At 44.6% G+C, this 18,115-nt stretch overlaps 1 protein-coding gene across 3 annotated transcripts in view; it reads left to right on the top strand.

Moving 5' to 3' along the window:
• Positions 1-18,115, top strand: part of LOC1279738 (uncharacterized) — a 135,910-nt gene that overhangs the window by 110,562 nt on the left and 7,233 nt on the right. The window lies entirely within an intron of this gene.

Genomic DNA, 18,115 nt, shown 5'->3' with positions numbered 1-18,115 from the left:
CACAAACAAGTAAAATGCCCAAACTTTCACCTTTCTAGAACAATTCCCGCGGGCTGTTTCCATCACAGCAGGGGTAGGGCCATTTGGGGCCATTGGCAATGGTTTCAAAAGGCAACAGCAGACAGAGGTGTCCTTACCGCTACCACCGAAGAAGTTGTACAATGAAAGGTGCTCTTTTTTTCACTCACTTCACCCTGTCTGTTTCTTGTTCATCGCTTCGATTTCGTTGATTTGCTGTTTTACCCGAAGCTGTTGGATTACCTGAAGACACATCGAGACATAGCTATTTGCCTTATCAAACCAATTTTTCGGAATCTGTTCTAAGCGGGCGTAACTTCACAAAGTGACTCTTGGTCCCTGTCAAGCGAATCAGGGGCAGGGTTTCTGGGTATAATAAAAACGCGACAAAAACTCTTCTAACCATGAAGCTTTTCCTAACGGCAGCGAGAAGGAACCCAAAAACTTCTTCCACACCCATCCCGCACTGCGCTATTCCGATGGGGGTAATTTTTTCACATTAAAACTAATTTTCCGTAAATTTAATAAACAGTTCCAAGATAAACCGGACACAATCAGGAATCAGGCGGAAGCGTGACGGAAGGGAATCGCTACAAAACAGAACATCCACACCGAAAGGACAATCCAACCATGACTGCTCGCTGTTGTTGATGTTTGCTGTTGAAAAAAAGGAGGGCTTTTGTTGCTTCCTCTGTCACTTTGCTGCAGTATCATTAGCATCATTTTTAAACCGGAGAAAGCTTTCCCTGTGACAGCCTTTTCCGTGCTTGTTTCTATTTCTTTTTCCACACACTGCATCCCAGTTGTTTTTGTTCTGATGCCCGATTATTGCTGCCGTGAACTGCCGCTATACCCATCGGGTCATATCTGCCCATGGTGCCGACGGTTTCACATACGACCGCTGCTCTGTGCTACGATAAGTATTTCCCACGAGGCCATCAGACCAGACCAGTATGGGAGGCGGCTGGAAAAAAAAGAGTGGTTCCATACAGTACTGGTAAGCATTTGTATGTAACGGTATGTGTGGGAAAATCCTGCCATCAAAACGACAGAAAAAATCGGCTCACATTAAAGGGACGACAACGGGTGACACATTTGCAGTCGTAACCGTTACGCCACGGGGTTAAGGGAAGGCCCTCGGATGATGGTGTAAAAGCTTAAAAATTGCCATCATTTATTTTTATTTTAACATCGTCTATTGTTTTTTCCCTCGGGCAGCCCTCCGGTACGATACGCTATGGAAGAAAACATATTCTTCGATGGAAAGTGAACACGAGGGGGAAAGGGAGAGGGCCGGTCCGATCATGAACAGAACGTGATAAAACGGCGTTTGCCTACTTTAAGGAGCTTTTTTTTGTTTTTTTTTTACGCGGTTCATGAGACGAGGTTTTGATCGTTCCGTTTACGGGATACGTTTGACAGAACAGCGAGTAAGTATCGGACGCTGTTTGGAGAAAATCTGGTCAATTTAGAATCCAAATAAAATTGTGCAAAAACTACTTTACTGCTTTAAATACGTTGGATGTACGTGATGGTTTTGTGTTTAGATAGAGTAGTGTACACAGAGAACAGTAAATTCCTATTACTTGTTTATTTAATGAAACAAAGTTTGCAGAAAACTTCTGTTTACCAAATCTGTTTCCACAATTTTTTTTTTTTTGTACAAACCCCGTTTTATGGTTTATGTTTGAACTCAAATTTCATCTTGTCAGTGGAACAATATTCCTCATACGGGTTGTATTTTCCATATCCAATTGACAGTTGAATTCTGCCATGTTGAATGTCTACAGTTGTATATAAAGATACATTTTAAAATTATAATATCTTCCATTTTATATTTTAAATTTGTTCATACATTTTAAAGCAGTGTTTCATCTGATCAAGTCTACGATGAATCGACGTTTGTTTACATTTTTTCAGGCTAAAATAATCTAGCCTGAAACCCTGTGACTAGTTTAGTGCATGGTATTGTATGACGTTTTGACATGATTTCAACCGCCAACTGTCACACACCGTTAAAACTGACTAGTATCACCAAACCAGGCCCAAAATTTGGAACATTTTAAATGTAATTGCTACATACTTTATCTTAACAATTTGACCGCTGGCCTGACGTCACAGTTTTTCGAGTGAGCACTTAGCGCATGGCAAGCGAGCGATGAGAGCGACAATATCTAGTATACGATCGTTATCTTTTGTTTCTTGGCGATCGAGTCAGATACAGAGCTGAGCGGTGAGCAAAGCCGTCATACAAACTCATTTAACGCGGCGCTTCACACTCTGAGTGCTGGCATTTTGCTTTAGCTTTCTGCAGAGAGCACAGTACAAGATAAGAGAGCGATTAAACCGTTTCATTGGCTTACGATCTTTCACTATCTTTCCGATCCTCACGTACGATGCCGCTTCTGCAATGTGCGCTCTCTCTTTCTTCCCACTGCAATACGCTCTGCTGAGAATTACTGAGAGACTAATCACAGAGAAGGAGAGTGAACAAAGCTTCGATTCCAAAGCGTGCCACACAGCCAGAGTGTTAAAGAATTAAAGATGGTTTAAGTAAACATAAAAATTGCATAAATAGCAAACAATACAAAATAAAAAAAAGGAATCATTGTTTCGATACTTATGTCAGTATGCAGTTTACTAGTTTTTTGCTTAAATTGATGTACTTTTTAAACTAAAGTTGAATTTAAGTTCAATTGAAACATGTATGGTAATGATTCTGTTCATTTTTACGAATTCTCATGAAAAATATAAAATAAAAGAGACGCAAAGAAAAACTAAATCTGTTCCAAAAAATCAAATTCTCGCTATGCTTTCGCACTTATGCGAATGACCCATTGTGAGGAATACTTGTTATGGTAGAAGCACTAAAAATATCTCATTAAACCGCACCTGACTGGCGCGCTTGCTTCACCGAACCAAACAACCACCACCGTTTGCGCTCGCTGGCACAATTAATTTATCCTCACAATTAAGTTTGCCTAGACACAGACACAACTTGTTTGCATTTTGATTCTCTTGCTCTATACACTGCGTTTAATACCGGTTCGGCACAGTGAAGCCCTCCCGGTCCTTTCGGTGGACCATCCCACACGTCGCAAGCATCAAAAAGCAACAAGCAACGGCAAACAGGAAGGTGGAAAAACTTTTTCCCTCTCGCCCATCCGCAGCATCCCGCTGCGCTGTGAAGTGCTGTATCTCCTGCCGTTTCTCTATTCGCAAAATGTGTTTTGTTTTTGTTTTTGTTGCAATATATTTTATTTCCATCAGCTGGCCCTCGTTGGGGGTAGGGGAGTGTCGTAACGAGTCGTTGGGAGAAAACAAAAAAAAAACTTCTACCATTCCCCGGTTGCGTGTGCTGTCGCTCTCCTCGGTAGAGCTTCGGGGGCAGTTTGGTCGCCGTTCTCGCCTGTCGTGCGGCACATCAAATAGAATGTTTTCCTAATTTTACGTCCAACTTTAGCCCATTGGCTACGTGTTTTATTCTGCGTCCATGCCTTCATTCTTGATCTCGCCCCCGACGAACGTGGCTCGGGGTGGTTCGTCGCTAGCCGCTTCTAACGAACAGTCGGATGGTACCGCACCGAGCCAGCCTCGTGCGATGATGGTGAGAAAAGTTATCACTCACTTTTCCTAACGATGTAAACAAATTTTCTCCGATGATGTGGTCATCACACAAATACGCTTCAGTGCATCTCGCTGACAACCTCGCCATTGTGTTCGAGGGAGAGTTGGACGGTTGATGGGGCATAATGATGGGAGAAGTTTTTTTGTTGGTGTTTGCTGTGTGCGATGGAGGCGCCCAGTCGCTCAACCGCCCTGAGAGGATGGGACGATGAGGTCCTCCACAAATCGATACAGACACAAACGGGGCGGACGGCTCTTTTTTTTTTGGAAGTCAGGAACTTCTCCAGTGAGGATTCAACAAGGACGGGTGGTGTAGACTTTTGCACAGAATAAACAGACCGTTCAATTTGACCAGCCTAATGGTATGGGCCGCTGTCGGAAAGAACGGGGGAAGAGAAAACGGTATAGGCAGTCATTGGGCAAATGGTTGAAGATGAATAAAGTTTTTGCTCCTCTCGCTACCCTCCCCTCCCGTTTGTAGCCCTGATCCACCAAACAGCCCAGATCATTCCTAGTGACGACGATGAGTGCCCTGAGCACTGAGGCTGGGGTCGACTGGTATACCACCCGGCGGGCTCCCTCCTTCCCACGATGCTCTGGTGAAAGATTTTTGCTATTTCACATACATTTTTCTTTCGACTCGCTTGACCGAACAGAATAGAAAACCGCCGTGGTTCGGTGGGCTCGGTGTTTGGCTGGAGTTTTGCTAGCACGTCGTTTGCGGGATGGCTCAAAATCGGCTCGAATTAAGTGAAACCGACGATAACGAGCAAGGGAAACGACCAATACCATCCAGCATGAGCCACGACGCCGTTGGAGTGAAGATTTGGCAAACAGAATGACACAGCTACACAGTTCTTTAGCACTTAAGCTGGCCGTGTTTTTAGTTCCGTTTTATGGATCTAGAAATTTGCTACCGTTCACTGTATCAGACTTTTGAAATGAAGCGTTTTTTGTTTTAGGATTGGGTTCCTTCTTCACTCTAACCTCAAACATTCCCGAGCTTAATTTGTTTGCAGCACGCAAAAAGAGGCCCCACAGCTGAGCCACCTGTGTGTGGTTTGCGCTAAAGTTCACTCAACAACCGGTTAGCACCCACCCGGGTGCTTGGCCGGCTAGGTTTTGCCCATTCATGAATAATCAATCAATCGGGGCATCTATCGCCATCCCGCCAGCTCAGCCGATCATAAAGAAAGCATCTCCATCTCGGCACCGTAGATAGTACGTTTTTTCACGCTTTATATGCACTAAGCCACTGCCCGCACGGATGCTTTAAATCTACTCAGGGCTACGGGTAAATGGCTGTAGCTTGGAAACACGTCAGGCGCGATCGCACAAACCAAAGCCATGCACAAATGCACGCTAAATCAACGTCCTCTGCCCGGCCTCTCGATGTGTTTGCACCCGATGCCACACCGATCACACACAGACACACCGGGCATAGCGGGATGTGTACCCTCGGACCTGAAACCGAGCCGGAAGTGCAATGGGGCAATATGCAAGCAAAAGAAAACAACACTCACCAGGCAGCGTTGGATGGTCAAATGCACCAATGGCAAATGGATCAGTTCTATCCACTCTTCCTCTCACGCGTGTGTATGTGTATGTGTGTGTGTTAGCACGGCTATTCCAGGAGGACTTTTTATCCTGCAACCTGCCTGGGACGCTCCCATTAGAGTGTGAACCACAAACATTCACTGGCGCAAACCGGGACCGGGTCGCTGCTGCAACGCTAATGTGCATGGTTTTCCGGGGCCGTGGTTCCGTGGGGATGATGCCCGTGAGCGTAGGGGCAGCCATTTCCAGTGCAGCTGGGGTTTGAAATTTTTCATGAACTATTTCGCCCGTAAGATAAATGATAGCATGAAGCGGGAAATAAAACGCGCGAAATACGCGCCCCGACCAAGCGGGAGCATGCTTTTATATTGTACATTTTATTTTACCGGTCGGCTGAACATGAAAGGGTAGGAGAGAGTGAGAGAGAGTGAGAGAGAAAGAGCGAGAAGCGTTCCAACACTTTGTCGCATCGTGTGTTGGCGGTGGCACGGTGGTGGTAGCCTCGATGAAAATGGACACCCGAAAGTAGCATTATATCGAGTGCACTTCCACTAAAGCGGGGTGATTTATTTTATCGCCCAAGATGAATCTTCCCACGCTAGTGGGTGTGGGTTTGGTGATCATCTCATCCGGTCGAGCCCACTTCTTAGCGCTGAGGTGTGGGTTGGGAGAAATGCGTGAAGGCTCGGGTAGGATGGTAGGGAGGCGAGTGTTAAGGCATGAAAAAAAAGGAAGCACGCACACTCGCTCGCTCGCAAATCGGTGCGAGCAACAAAATAGGTGGTGATTACCGTCGGTAATAGTGAGATATTTATAACCGATGCCGCTCAGGTTTCCGGAAACCTCTGCACTTTGGCTAATGGTCTAGTAGCGGTGGTGGCGGTGGTGCGCAGCATCCTCTTCCAACGGTCGCTTGTTGTGTGCGACGACCGAAATCGATCTGAAAGCATTTATTCAACAAATGATCGGTGCGAGACGCGTTGGCATATACTATTTCTCATCGGCATTGCACATTTTTTGTTGCGGGTAAGAGTTTCTGAAAGGATATTCATAAATCACGCGACTGTTTTGCGGCCTCCCGTTAAGCCACCAGTTGGAAGAAGATGGGTTATGGTAAAAGAAACATTTATTACCTTTCTTTGCTCAGCCTTTGACGATTGTAGCGATTATATTCTTTAACATACAGCGTTTGGAAAGTTTTGTTTAATAGTCACAAGTGAATAAGTCAATAGTTTTAGGCACCACAAAGTCTCGAACAGTCCTATTTGGATGTACCAGCATTATAGACATTTTATTACCTATTTGACCTTATGATGAAAATGACAAGTGACTGAATTTAACCTGTAAGACTTGACCTGTAAGACCATGTTTTTAGAATTATTAGAATTATTTCTTATTAGAAAGCTTATTTTCGCTAAACCCCTTAATCGACTTTAATTAGATTCCCATTTCAACTTTCCCGTGATACTTAGGATGACAACAAGTACAGGCTTCAGGCCGTGCAATCGTAACACATTACTCATACGTACACGAAAGAAATTTCTAAATAAAGAAATAAGTAAATAAATAAGTAAAATCATAAATACGTAATCCAAGAGACCCCTTGAACTTGGACTGGCCTGGTGTACCGGTTTATACTGTGAGTCAGAGAAGGGTTTTACGGGGTTAACATGTTATTCTACATGTTATGCTATGTAGCATCCCTTATCTTAATAGAATAATTGAGATGATAAAATTTTCTTGTCTCAACTAGGAAAATCCTGTTCGCACAATCAAAAGATAAAAATCAACGAAAAGCATCAATATCGCAAACAATCGCATTTTCGCGTGAAACCCGGATTTTTTAAAAGGATAAGCCAAAAAGTAATGGGATAGTGATTTTCAACGAAATCACATTCCCGAGTTTTTTTTTTTTTTTTTAGCAACATTTCCGGAAATTCGATTCCAACGATGTAGGCGACCAGCAAGATTTTCATCATATTTTTATGCTATTCGATGCACGCTGTTTAAAAAAAAAGGCCCCACTTCCCCGTGCAACTTGTCCCGGAAACATTTTGCTGCTTTTGAACAGCAAACAACAAATATAGAAAGGGCCCCCTTCTGCGTGGGTTTGTTTAAAAAGGCACTCCAAAAAGCTTCGAGCCGAAAATATGCTTCTCAGAAGGACAGTGAACCAATCACCAACGGGACACACAAATATTGGTCACAGACATAGGAAAAAAAACATCGATCCCGCTCTATGCACACACACAAAACGACTACCTACAACTGTCCCGAGAGTGTCCATTTCCGGCCCTCGCTCACAAAGCACACATTTCGCTACTTCTTGCGTGATGATGGAGGAAACACCACCGCCTACTTAAGAACAAAGCATCCACTCGTCCCCGGACAGAGATAATCACAGCCAGTCACAAACTTCGAACCAGAGCTCGTCCTGCTCTTCACAGAGGGCACAAGGTAGCTGCTGCCCGGTAACGAAGCTGTCACCCATCGGTGCGTTAATTTTTATGCTCATCCCCGGTCATCGCTTCTACCTCGTGCTCTTTTGCGTCTGTCCCGGTCCCGTTTGCTTTGCCCGTTGGTCGAGTTTGGAAGCTTTTTCGCCTTCGTGTTAACATTCCACACACCGTTGGTCGCTCTCGTTCGCCTCATCAACTGGCACCGGCCACCGGAGAGCGGGGTGGCAAAAACCGGGCACCCGGCTAAAGTTTTATTGCAATTGGAATTGGTTTCCGCCAATCTCGCAATGGGTCCCCATATTGCAATTAAAAAGTTTTACATTTTATAGACCGTGCCCGTGCCCGTGGTGTCACACGTTCAGCATTTTCAACGAAGCTACTTAGTACAGGGAGAGAGAGGGAGAGGTAGACAGAGGGCAGGAGAGGGGAGACGTAAGGGAAGATACACTCACACAAAAAAAGATCATCAACGCATCATCTGAACCAAACAACAAGCGGGGACACAAGTGCACGAGGCGCAAAGCTTCTATCGCAAGCGACCCCGACCATACAGAACCTCCTCCCTTCACCTCGACAGTGAGTGATCTTTTGGCCAACTGGGATAAAAACTTTATCCATTCGCAATCCTCGACGCGTGGTTCATTACTTATTCATGTGGCTGTGGGTTTTTAGTCCGTGTCGTTCTTTACCCTCCCGCTGGTGGTGGACAGATAAAGGCACCAGTGGGGGGCACAGGGAAAGCGGATAGGCGGGTTGAAGGGGGCATGATTGAAGCACTGCTTCCGCCCACTGCTTCCCGCCAAACAGGCCCATTGCTTAGGCGCGAAATCGAAAATGCGCGCACGCGAACCACGCAACAAACAAACGACCGGCAGCAACAGCCGGGTACGGGCCGAAGAATCCAAGCACGCCCGTGCCCCTGCGGTGGTTTGCGCGCGCCAGTGCCGCACACTGGAAGGAAAAGAAAATCGCTAACGTATCGCTTCGGTAATTGAATGCGGCAAAACGGAAATAAATTTACCACCCTCCGTGGAATTCGTTTCGGGGTAGCCATTCCATCCTAACGATGGATGCCAGACCCGGAGCTCGGGCCAGGTCTTGCAGGCGACGACGACGACGACGAGTCTGTCATTCGGATTGGCGCAAAACGGTGGGGGGGGAAGGGCAATGCCTACAGGTTAGCAGCGGCAGCATCCATGCCCGCGCAGTAAATCCGTCGGTGCGTAACACGAATGCAAACGCGGAACCGCACGGTTCATTCACCGTTCGGCTGTTTATTTTCACTTCCAATCGTAAACAACACCACCGGAAGCCCATCTCCAGCCTACGCAGGAGGGCTCACAGGGGGAAGGGGGGAGGGGAGGGGGAGGGGGAGGCCATGCACACTTACACGCGATCTTCACTTGAAGTTGTTGGCGGGCGCATTGTTCTCGCTTTATCGGCTGGCAAACAACGGTTCCGGATTTCGACCTCCGCCCATCGTCCTGGTGCTCGCTTTGCCGCGCGATGCTCGTTTTCCATTTGAACGTTTTCATCACCTTGCGGTGGATACAGAGATACACTTCCACACACAGACACACACACATGCACAAGCATAGCTACAAACACCCATTTCCTTTCGATCTCGTCCACTCTCGCAGCCAGAAGGCATCGTTTTGCGGTCATGGGCGAGAAAATCCGTGGCAAAATTGTGATAAATGACGAACCGTTTTCATTCCGCACCTTTCACTTCCTGCTTCTCTTTCTCTCTCTATCTACGTTTCCCACCAGCAATCGGGCCGATTGCTCTCGTTGTTACTCTTTACTTCCTTTTTTGTGTACGTGTTTGTACGTGTGTGTGTGTGTGTGTACACCCTCGCCAAAACTGTGAACAAAACGCACTCTGCACAATGGAGACGAGGCTTTTCCTTATTTTCCGTATCATTATAATAAATGGATTTTCTTCATACACGATAAATAATCATCATCAATTTTAATGGCGATCGATTTACTGGCCAACCGCCTCCACCTTCCAGACCTCACCAGTTCCCCCCCTCACCCGCTCCCAGCGCATTAAGATAGACAACTTGGCACAAGAAAGGGCACAATATAAAGCTTGGGAGCAGGGTTTTTTGTTGCCTTTTTGTTCTGCTCTTTCCGACTTCAAATCAGCACAATGGCCTGCAGTTCCGGAGGGAAGGGCGCTTTTGTTTGGGAGCAGGAAAGGGGGAGATTTTTTTATATGATAATTTACTGTCCGTATTGCTCCTTTCTTCTCATTTGATAGAACAGGCGCAAGGCGCAGAGAAAATGTGAACCGAAGCAGGGTGCGACGATATCTCTGCTCTCGAGCACTTTCATCCGCTCATCTATCAGGCTGGAAGGCAACGAGATTGTAATGGCAACGACCTCTCGTGTTGTTCGAGAGTGTTCGTCCGATCGCTTTACCAAGGCTACCGCAGGGCACTCCACACTACTTCCCAGTTAGTTTTCCTTTCCGCCTTTGCCCAACAGAACATCCCTTGGTGGATGGATAAAACTTTTCGTCGTTACAATCGTCGTTAACTTGGGCCCGCCGTGGCTGTGGTTTCCCGACGATTGATGAAGTCTTCACTATCAATCAATGTTCCCTCCCTTCTTCCCTCTTCTTTCCGGTTGGTTCCCGGTGCTCCGCCGGTACACCTTAACGTGCTTCCCACTGGCCTAGGTTCGGGCTTGTTGCTTCCATTGTGTGCGAACCCTTTACGGTACGGTGTAAAAAGGTTGCTACTAAAGAGGTGTTGAGTGATGCAAAATGATAGTCACTTAGGAGAGTGTGTATGTGGTTGTGTGTGTTTGTGTGTGGCACCCGGAACTTTTCTGCTGGTCGGTTCGATTTTAGGGTGCAGGTTGAGGCGAACATTTACTTCGGTAAATTAACTCCGCACGTTTTGCCGGTCTATTAGGGAAGGCGAAATTTCGGGAAGTTCAAAATTATCCTCCCATCAATCAGCCCTCGACTGTTAATTTGTATTAGTGCGATGTATTTATGCAGGAGTTTTATCAACTACATTACAATTTAAAAACATTTTAAACAAATTGGCTTTTAAACAAACGTTTTGTGATAAAAATTGGTATGACGATTGCATTAAAAAAAGGACAAAAATGTGTTGATGTTTTATGGGTTCATCTTAACTTGTTTTCACAAACTTTCCTCCGCATTATCAATCTTAGAAACTTATAAGTTCCTGGACATAATGTGACACCTCTACCAGTCGATCCCAAACCATGTTGGCTAAAAAATGAAGCAACTTCGTTTAGTAGCGTGTGCCGTACAAAAAATGCATCCAGTAGCATCTAAATTGAACTCCGTGGGTCAGTTTGCGAACGTCTTATAAGCCTGTTTCGGCATTTAAAACATCTTGGCACTATTAGACAACAATCAATGCATTGAAAGAAAGCCCAGTTCCAAATGGCCGACGACTCTGAACGACTTTGGGCTTCCAAAAGAAGCTGAAAATGAAGACCGAGGGAAAAGTAACTACGTTCGCTTGACCGGGAGATCGATGCAACCGGCCAAATAGTCAAAAAGTACGTGCGAAACATAAACAAACATATCAGGAAGCAGAAGTCGGGTCCACAGGCTTCGCAGCGGCAAGTAATGACGCCAAAACTCAATTCGGCCATTTTAGGTGAATTTCAGAGGAAATTTGATTTTGAATTTTGAATTTTGAATTTTGAAAATTGGATTTTGATAGTCCGCAAACTGGTCCAACACCCCCAACCGCGTCCTATAATCGCGTCCTATGTCATCGTTTGCCATAGCGTAAATTGGGGACTACTGACGAAAGGCAGCACGCAGGGTCGTAAATTTATTGTTTTAGACAATAAGACAATTTAGGACTATCAATGTTGTTCTTGATAGTACAATGTTGTTATTGTTTAAATATTTCAAGAGGTTTTAGACCTCTTAGGATCTTTTTCACATCTACTAAGTTGTTTAGGCAACTTAATCCTTTCTACCACAGACTAAACTGGTTAGTCAAATCTGCCCTGTAGTGAGTTGTGCGGTAACTAGGCCCTTTTTATCGTGTTGTGTCAGACTATGTTGAAAAAGTCCAATCTACAACTTGATTATCTTATACTTTTTGTTTCTTATAAAAAATGTACAACTAAGCGATATTTGTAACGTTAAAATAGATATTCGCAAAACATTACTCGTTAAAAGAACAATAGACTGTATTGAATGCTCCTCAACTTTGAATCAATCTAACATTGCAATATTCGGCATGCCGCATAAATGTTCCTTATTTCAGGGAGTTAATCAAACCGGTAACAAAGGCTAGAAAAGATTTAATGTCATATTGTTAGACGTTTGGTTAATTCTTTAAAAATCACTTGGAGATGAACCATTCATTAGGATAATTTTCTTTCAAGAGCAGTTCATTCTTTTGCTAGTGCAATATAGAAAATGCAATTACATTTTCCGCATTCTTTGAAAACCGCATTTATCTTGAAAAACGTAAACTTAGTGTTCACTTCAGTGTTCTCATATATTATAATGGATTCAAGTCGCGAACAAATAAAAATCTTGCATTTGCATGGATTGACAAACATACAGAGTAAGCAGAAACTGTCTCATCTCAATTTAATTCGACTATTCGTCTACCGGACCATCAAGCGATTCGAGGAGACAGGCACGGTTGTTCCAAATAAGAAACTGGGCAAAAAACTGAGTGTTCGGACTCCAGCGGTGATCAAAGCGGTAAAGGAACGTGTGGGGCAAAATCCAGCTCGCGCGGGAAGAAAAATGGCGCGTTAAATGAACGTGAGTCACTTTTCCATGCAAAGCATTCTGAAAAAGGACCTTGGTTACAGAGCGTTTAAAAAGCAAAAAAATCACGGCTTAACCAGCAAAACTATTACCGAAAGGGTGATCAGATCTCGCTTGTTGCTGAAGACGCACGCAGGCCACAACATCATCTTTTCGGACGAAAAACTGTTCACTCTGGAGGAAACTTTGAATAAGCAGGATGATCGTATTTATGGAACATGTATTCGGGATATAACAGCCGTCAAAAGAACAGTCGAACGGTATCAAAATGCGTCAGCTGTGATGGTTTGGAGAGCTACCTCGGTCAAAGAGAAGATTTCGTTATTTTTTCTCGACAAAGGCGTGAAGATCAACAAGGAGAACTATTTAGAACACGTTTTTCAAGGCCACTTGAAGCCATACGCTAAGAAGCTTTTTGGCAACGACAGCTTTTGCTTCCAACATGATTCACCTCCAGCCCATAAGGCTTCGATCTTTCAGAAGTGGTGCAATGTGCTTTTGCTTTTTTTTATCAGTGCATCGGAATGGCCTGCGTCGTCTCCATATTTGAACCCGTTGGACTTCTGCATATGGGGATACATGCTTGAAAAGTTGGGCGACGTAAAACATTTGCATTTGGACGGATTCAAGAAACGGTTGTTAAAGATATGGGACGAAATGCTGGATGAAGTTGTGCGTGCGGCCTGCAACGATTTCCAAAAGCGCCTACGGGCGGTTATCAAGTGTAAAGGTGAAAGATTTGAAATAAATTAAATGAAATGCAGGTTTAGTACCAATAGAAGCTATTTCAATCGATTCCTAAGAGAAATCAATCCTGGTGTCAATTTTATTACAAAAACAAAGTGTATCACTTCTACGATGCTACCCTGTACATATATATTTACTATGTTGCTTTTTCAACCACGTGCAACGAAAAACGCAAATAATCTAGTATGAGGCTAGCACTTGATTTATGTTCTTGCATTTATTGCTACTGTTGCCTTCAGCATCTCCCTCTAACAGAACACAGCTTAAAGCTGCGCCAGAAAACAAAACGCCGAAAAAAACATTACATTACACCAAACCGACCAACTCTACACCGACGCTTCGATCGGAAATAGAAACGCTTCAAAATAAACACTTAAACTACTCCCGCAATGCTAGCCAATAGTACGGCCGAACCGAACCGTATTTATTTTAATAAACCGGAAAAACATACACCCCCACGCCCACCGCTTACCGCAATCCCATTAAACCGTGCCGGCACCAGCCGCCCACTCCCCGGGGCAACATTGATCTTTGCACCCTCATCTGCCCACTCCACAGCATCCGGGCTTCACACCATGTTTCAACGAGCAAAACAGTGGAGCAAAGCAACATCGCGCCGGCCTCTCTATTCCCTTAACAATTTCCATCCACCATCGTGCCATCCGTGCCTGGAAGTTGTGGCGAAAGAAAAAGGGCACGAAGCAACAAAAAACAAGAAATGGGCAAAATGGGCAAAAAAAGAAAGCAGAGAACAGACAGAGCTAAAGAAAAAAAAGAGACGCCTTCAGCCACATTCTCTACCGCGTATCTTAGCGATACGCTTTCGATCCGTTTTGTGCGGTATCCCCCTTTTTTTAAGCATCCCCGCAAATCGTTTATCGTTTATTTAGCGAAACCGAACGATTGGAAAAATGGTCCAATTCCCTTCGATCGATTGAACCAACTTTTCGGTGTTTACCCTCTCGAAGCGAAACCGAAGTTGCCCTACAATTGATGAAACTGTGCTCCGTGTGTCAAGTGTCTGGGTGGGGTGGTGGCGGGAGGTGGAGTGGATAAGGTAGCACACCAGAGCAGAGAAAAGGACATTCACTGACACACAGGCACACACATACGTAAACTCTTTCCATACGTTTGGTTCGAAAAAATAAGACGGAATGAAGTAAAGAATGGTGCCCCAATAAATACGTATAGAAAAGAGAGAAAGAGAGAGAGAGAGAAAGAGTTAGAGAGTGTGAGAGAAAGAGAGCAAAGGAAGCGACTAAGGTTGAAAATGTGGAACAAACGGTACCATCCGTTCGCCGACCGTTTCGCACAGGGGGGAAAACCTGGTCCCGATCGCAAGGAAATATGGTTCCCGGTACTCGGTGTTTTCCCGTGCGAGGTCGTCCTTGCCTTGTTGGTCCCCCTTGCCGTGGCACAAATCCCTCCCTATGGTCGCCCCAGGGAGAAGGAAACTCTTAACACGTGTACTGCAAAACGACACTTTGCATATATGCAAATGTGCTTCGGTCAGCACAATCGAATACGCAGCTCGGTAGATCGTCTCCGACACGACGCGTGAGGGGGGAGGGGAGGGGAGGGGGTCGGACACATGGGAACCCACACTGGGAACTTGGCTCCCTGTTGCCTTCCCTGTGTTTCCCCGGCCACGCTTTCCCGTTCGCTTGTGGAGCGTTCGTTTGAAAAGGGGTTTTTCTGTCGTAAAAAGCGAAGGGATCAATAAAAAGCCGGCTTCCGACGATGGGTCAATGGTAAATATTGAGCTGCCAGCATGCCCCAAGAAAGCAGCCCACCCGCCCCTGCTCGAACCGCGGTCCCAACCAATAGACCGCCGGAAACTTTTGCACCATGATGCTCCCGCATCTTCCGCCAGCACACAGCACGGTTTCTTCGCCTTTATTTTCGCCGCTTTACCGCCATCTGCGTGTGCAGTACAATGCAGCAAACCTCGGGCACTGTGGCCCATCCGAGTTTTTTTTTCTTCGCAAAACAACATTCCCGAACCGGTCGGTCCATCGGTATCAAGATCGATGAGGTTGGCGGGGGGGGGGGGGGGCAGTTGCGAGCGTGGGCAGTTTTCCGTGTCCTCCGCGTGCCCGTGTCGAGCGGTTCTTGCTGACATACGATACATTGTGCGAATCCGACCTGGTGTCGAGTTCACATGTGCGTCCTCAACCTCTCCGGCACTAGCTACTGCTCCTGCCGACCCGCTTCACCGACCGGCCCGATCAGCCACGCGTCTTGATCTTCTCGGCATCCTTGAACGCATGTGTCCACGGGAGCATAAAAGCAGCATATTCAACATCATTATCCATTCTGCTGAATGTGTATGTTTTTTTTCTCTCCTGTATCTCTCCTCGTCTCGCTTCGCACTCTTTTTGCTCGTTATACAGAATAGCCCGCTTGTGTGTGTGTGCGGGCGCTCTCGTTGTGCCCCTGTCACGTATGCTTGTGCATAGAATGTTTTGTAGTGATTTTTGTTTTCTTTTGCCTCTCTCCACCGCCGGGCTGCACTCTCGAGCCACACTTGACGTTTGGGCTACCATCTTTGGGGTTGGCAACCGTGTACGCTCACTCGCCTCTTGCTTGCACCTTTTCAACGGTTGATTATTCTTTTTAGCTCATTGAAATTTTGTACCTTTTCAAACTGATTCTAAGTGTGCTGGGGCTTGCTTTTTTTTGTTAGCGACGATTGCCCACCCCACAGCCTGATTATCCTTTCAAGAGCTGAGCTGATGATCCTGTGCGGATGGGAGGTTGTTTTTCGCCTCGTTTTGCTTCCCCGCACAAAACCCGTCCAGTGCTACTGCGGGATGCAATAAATGCTAACTATCTGGGCAATATTTACCGACCGTTACAGTGTGCTGCACCATTGAATGCTTCGTCGAGGATTAGCTCTTTGTTTGGGATGAATAAGCAGAACTCATAAACACACACACACACGCGCGCGCGCGCGCGTATATACAAAGACTCTGAAACACACAAATAGTGGCACGACAGTAAAGATAGCAAGCATGTGCTGTGCGCAAAATTGCGAAGAAAAACGGATTTGTTAGGATAATGCTTGGAATCGCCACGGTCGCAGAAAATGGTTTGGAAAAGTATACCTCGAGAGCGATTCGTTTGTTAAGTAAAAAGGAGTAATAAATGCTAAACATGCTACTCTAGCAGTTGAATAGTTTTTATTCAGTAAGGTAAATGTTTTATACATCTCATGTGAACTTTTACTCTAGCTTGGGAAGTAATATGCATTTGGGAATGGTAATCCCATAACATCATAATTACATTCTAGTTTTGATCAATACAAACTAAAATAAGTGTTGAATTTGTACGTACTACTGTTTTTTTATACTTCTTCTTCTTCTTCTTTGGCTCAACAACCGATGTCGGTCAAGGCCTGCCTGTACCCACTTGTAGGCTTGGCTTTCAGTGACTAATTGAATCCCCCCCCCCCCATAGTAGGATAGTCAGTCCTACGTATGGCGGCGCGGTCTATTTGTGGATTGAACTCATGACGGGCATGTTGTTAAGTCGTACGAGTTGTCGACTGTACTACGAGACCGACTCTTTTTTTATACTACTAGGGTAAATATACCTAAAGTGGTAGTAGTATCAATAGTGATAGCAGTGCACTTAGATACATTCGATACGTTAAACTAGGAGCAATGCAGTTTATCTTAGAAAGACATGTTTTTTTTTCTATCTTCTGTACAAAATATAAAATATAAATGATGCGTTACGTAGTGGCCATTCAAAAAAAAAGCCATTATTTTGTGAATTATGAAACTCGTGTTTTTATTAACACTGCAACTAAGAACAAAACTATGAAACCAAAGCTTTTTTCACCACTACTGCTATGAAATGTAATTGATATTCTGTCAGCTGCTCATTGCATTTTGACAATCAATTCAACAAAAACGCAAAGTTTTTTTTGGCTCTAGAATTGTTTTTGAGATATTTTTGTTACCACTCATATTGCTTTCACAACATAAGCAAAAGATATAAATTTCATCATAATAAAAGAGTATGCAAAGGCCCAAAACTCACATCTCTCCAGGCATTCCCATCCAGGTCTGCTTTTACTAGAGTCGTTATACAATGCTACATTTTATATTTTCACCTGTCAAAATGAAGCATTTTTGACGAGTGAACTGTGCTGAAATTCCATATGTTCACTCATCTACCGCAACTATAGGAACACAATACGAACAACTCAAAGCAAAAGCTTTCACTATTTGCATGGTACTAAGTATTGAAACTTGTATGATAGGAATAGATAGCATAGCGTCATAATATTGAATTTCTCTATTGAATCGAACTGTCAAAAATGAATGATTTTGATGTATGAAAATCTAGGATGCAGCATTGTTTAACGGCTATAGTCAACCCTGAAGGCTTGAAAGGGTGTGCTTAATTTGATGTCGATTTTCGAGTTTTCAATCATGTAGATATGGAATTTTTGACCATTGTTTGTTCAATTATTACCATGAAACGTATGTCCATTATTGGTTTTTATGATAGCAATACGAGTGCAAAAAATATATTCAAAAAACATTTCCAGGATAAATATCAAACCTATTGCTTTATGCTGCTTTTCCAAACTTTTCTTTATTGTAAATGCATCAGCTATGTGCACTTTTAAAGGGGTGGCCAAAGTACACGAACCTGCGTCAGCAAATCTGTGCTCTAGAAGCACTCATCGTAAAAGGAAACGATCTATGGAAAATATAAATCCCTCATCATCCCCAAATCATTCGCCAGCATCAACCGCATCAACCGGTCAATGGATGGATGCTTTGCTTTAGTACCGCCCGTTTTAAAGTTGCAAACGACACTCGATCTCGTGCTGTCATAAAACAGATTCGCTTGCCGGTCAACGATAATAGTAAAAAAACGAATCCAAACTCGTCTCTCA

The sequence above is a fragment of the Anopheles gambiae genome, chromosome 2 (genome assembly GCF_943734735.2).
Source record: "Anopheles gambiae chromosome 2, idAnoGambNW_F1_1, whole genome shotgun sequence".
Lineage (NCBI taxonomy): Eukaryota > Metazoa > Arthropoda > Insecta > Diptera > Culicidae > Anopheles > Anopheles gambiae.
This window is presented reverse-complemented; position numbering and strand designations above follow the sequence as displayed.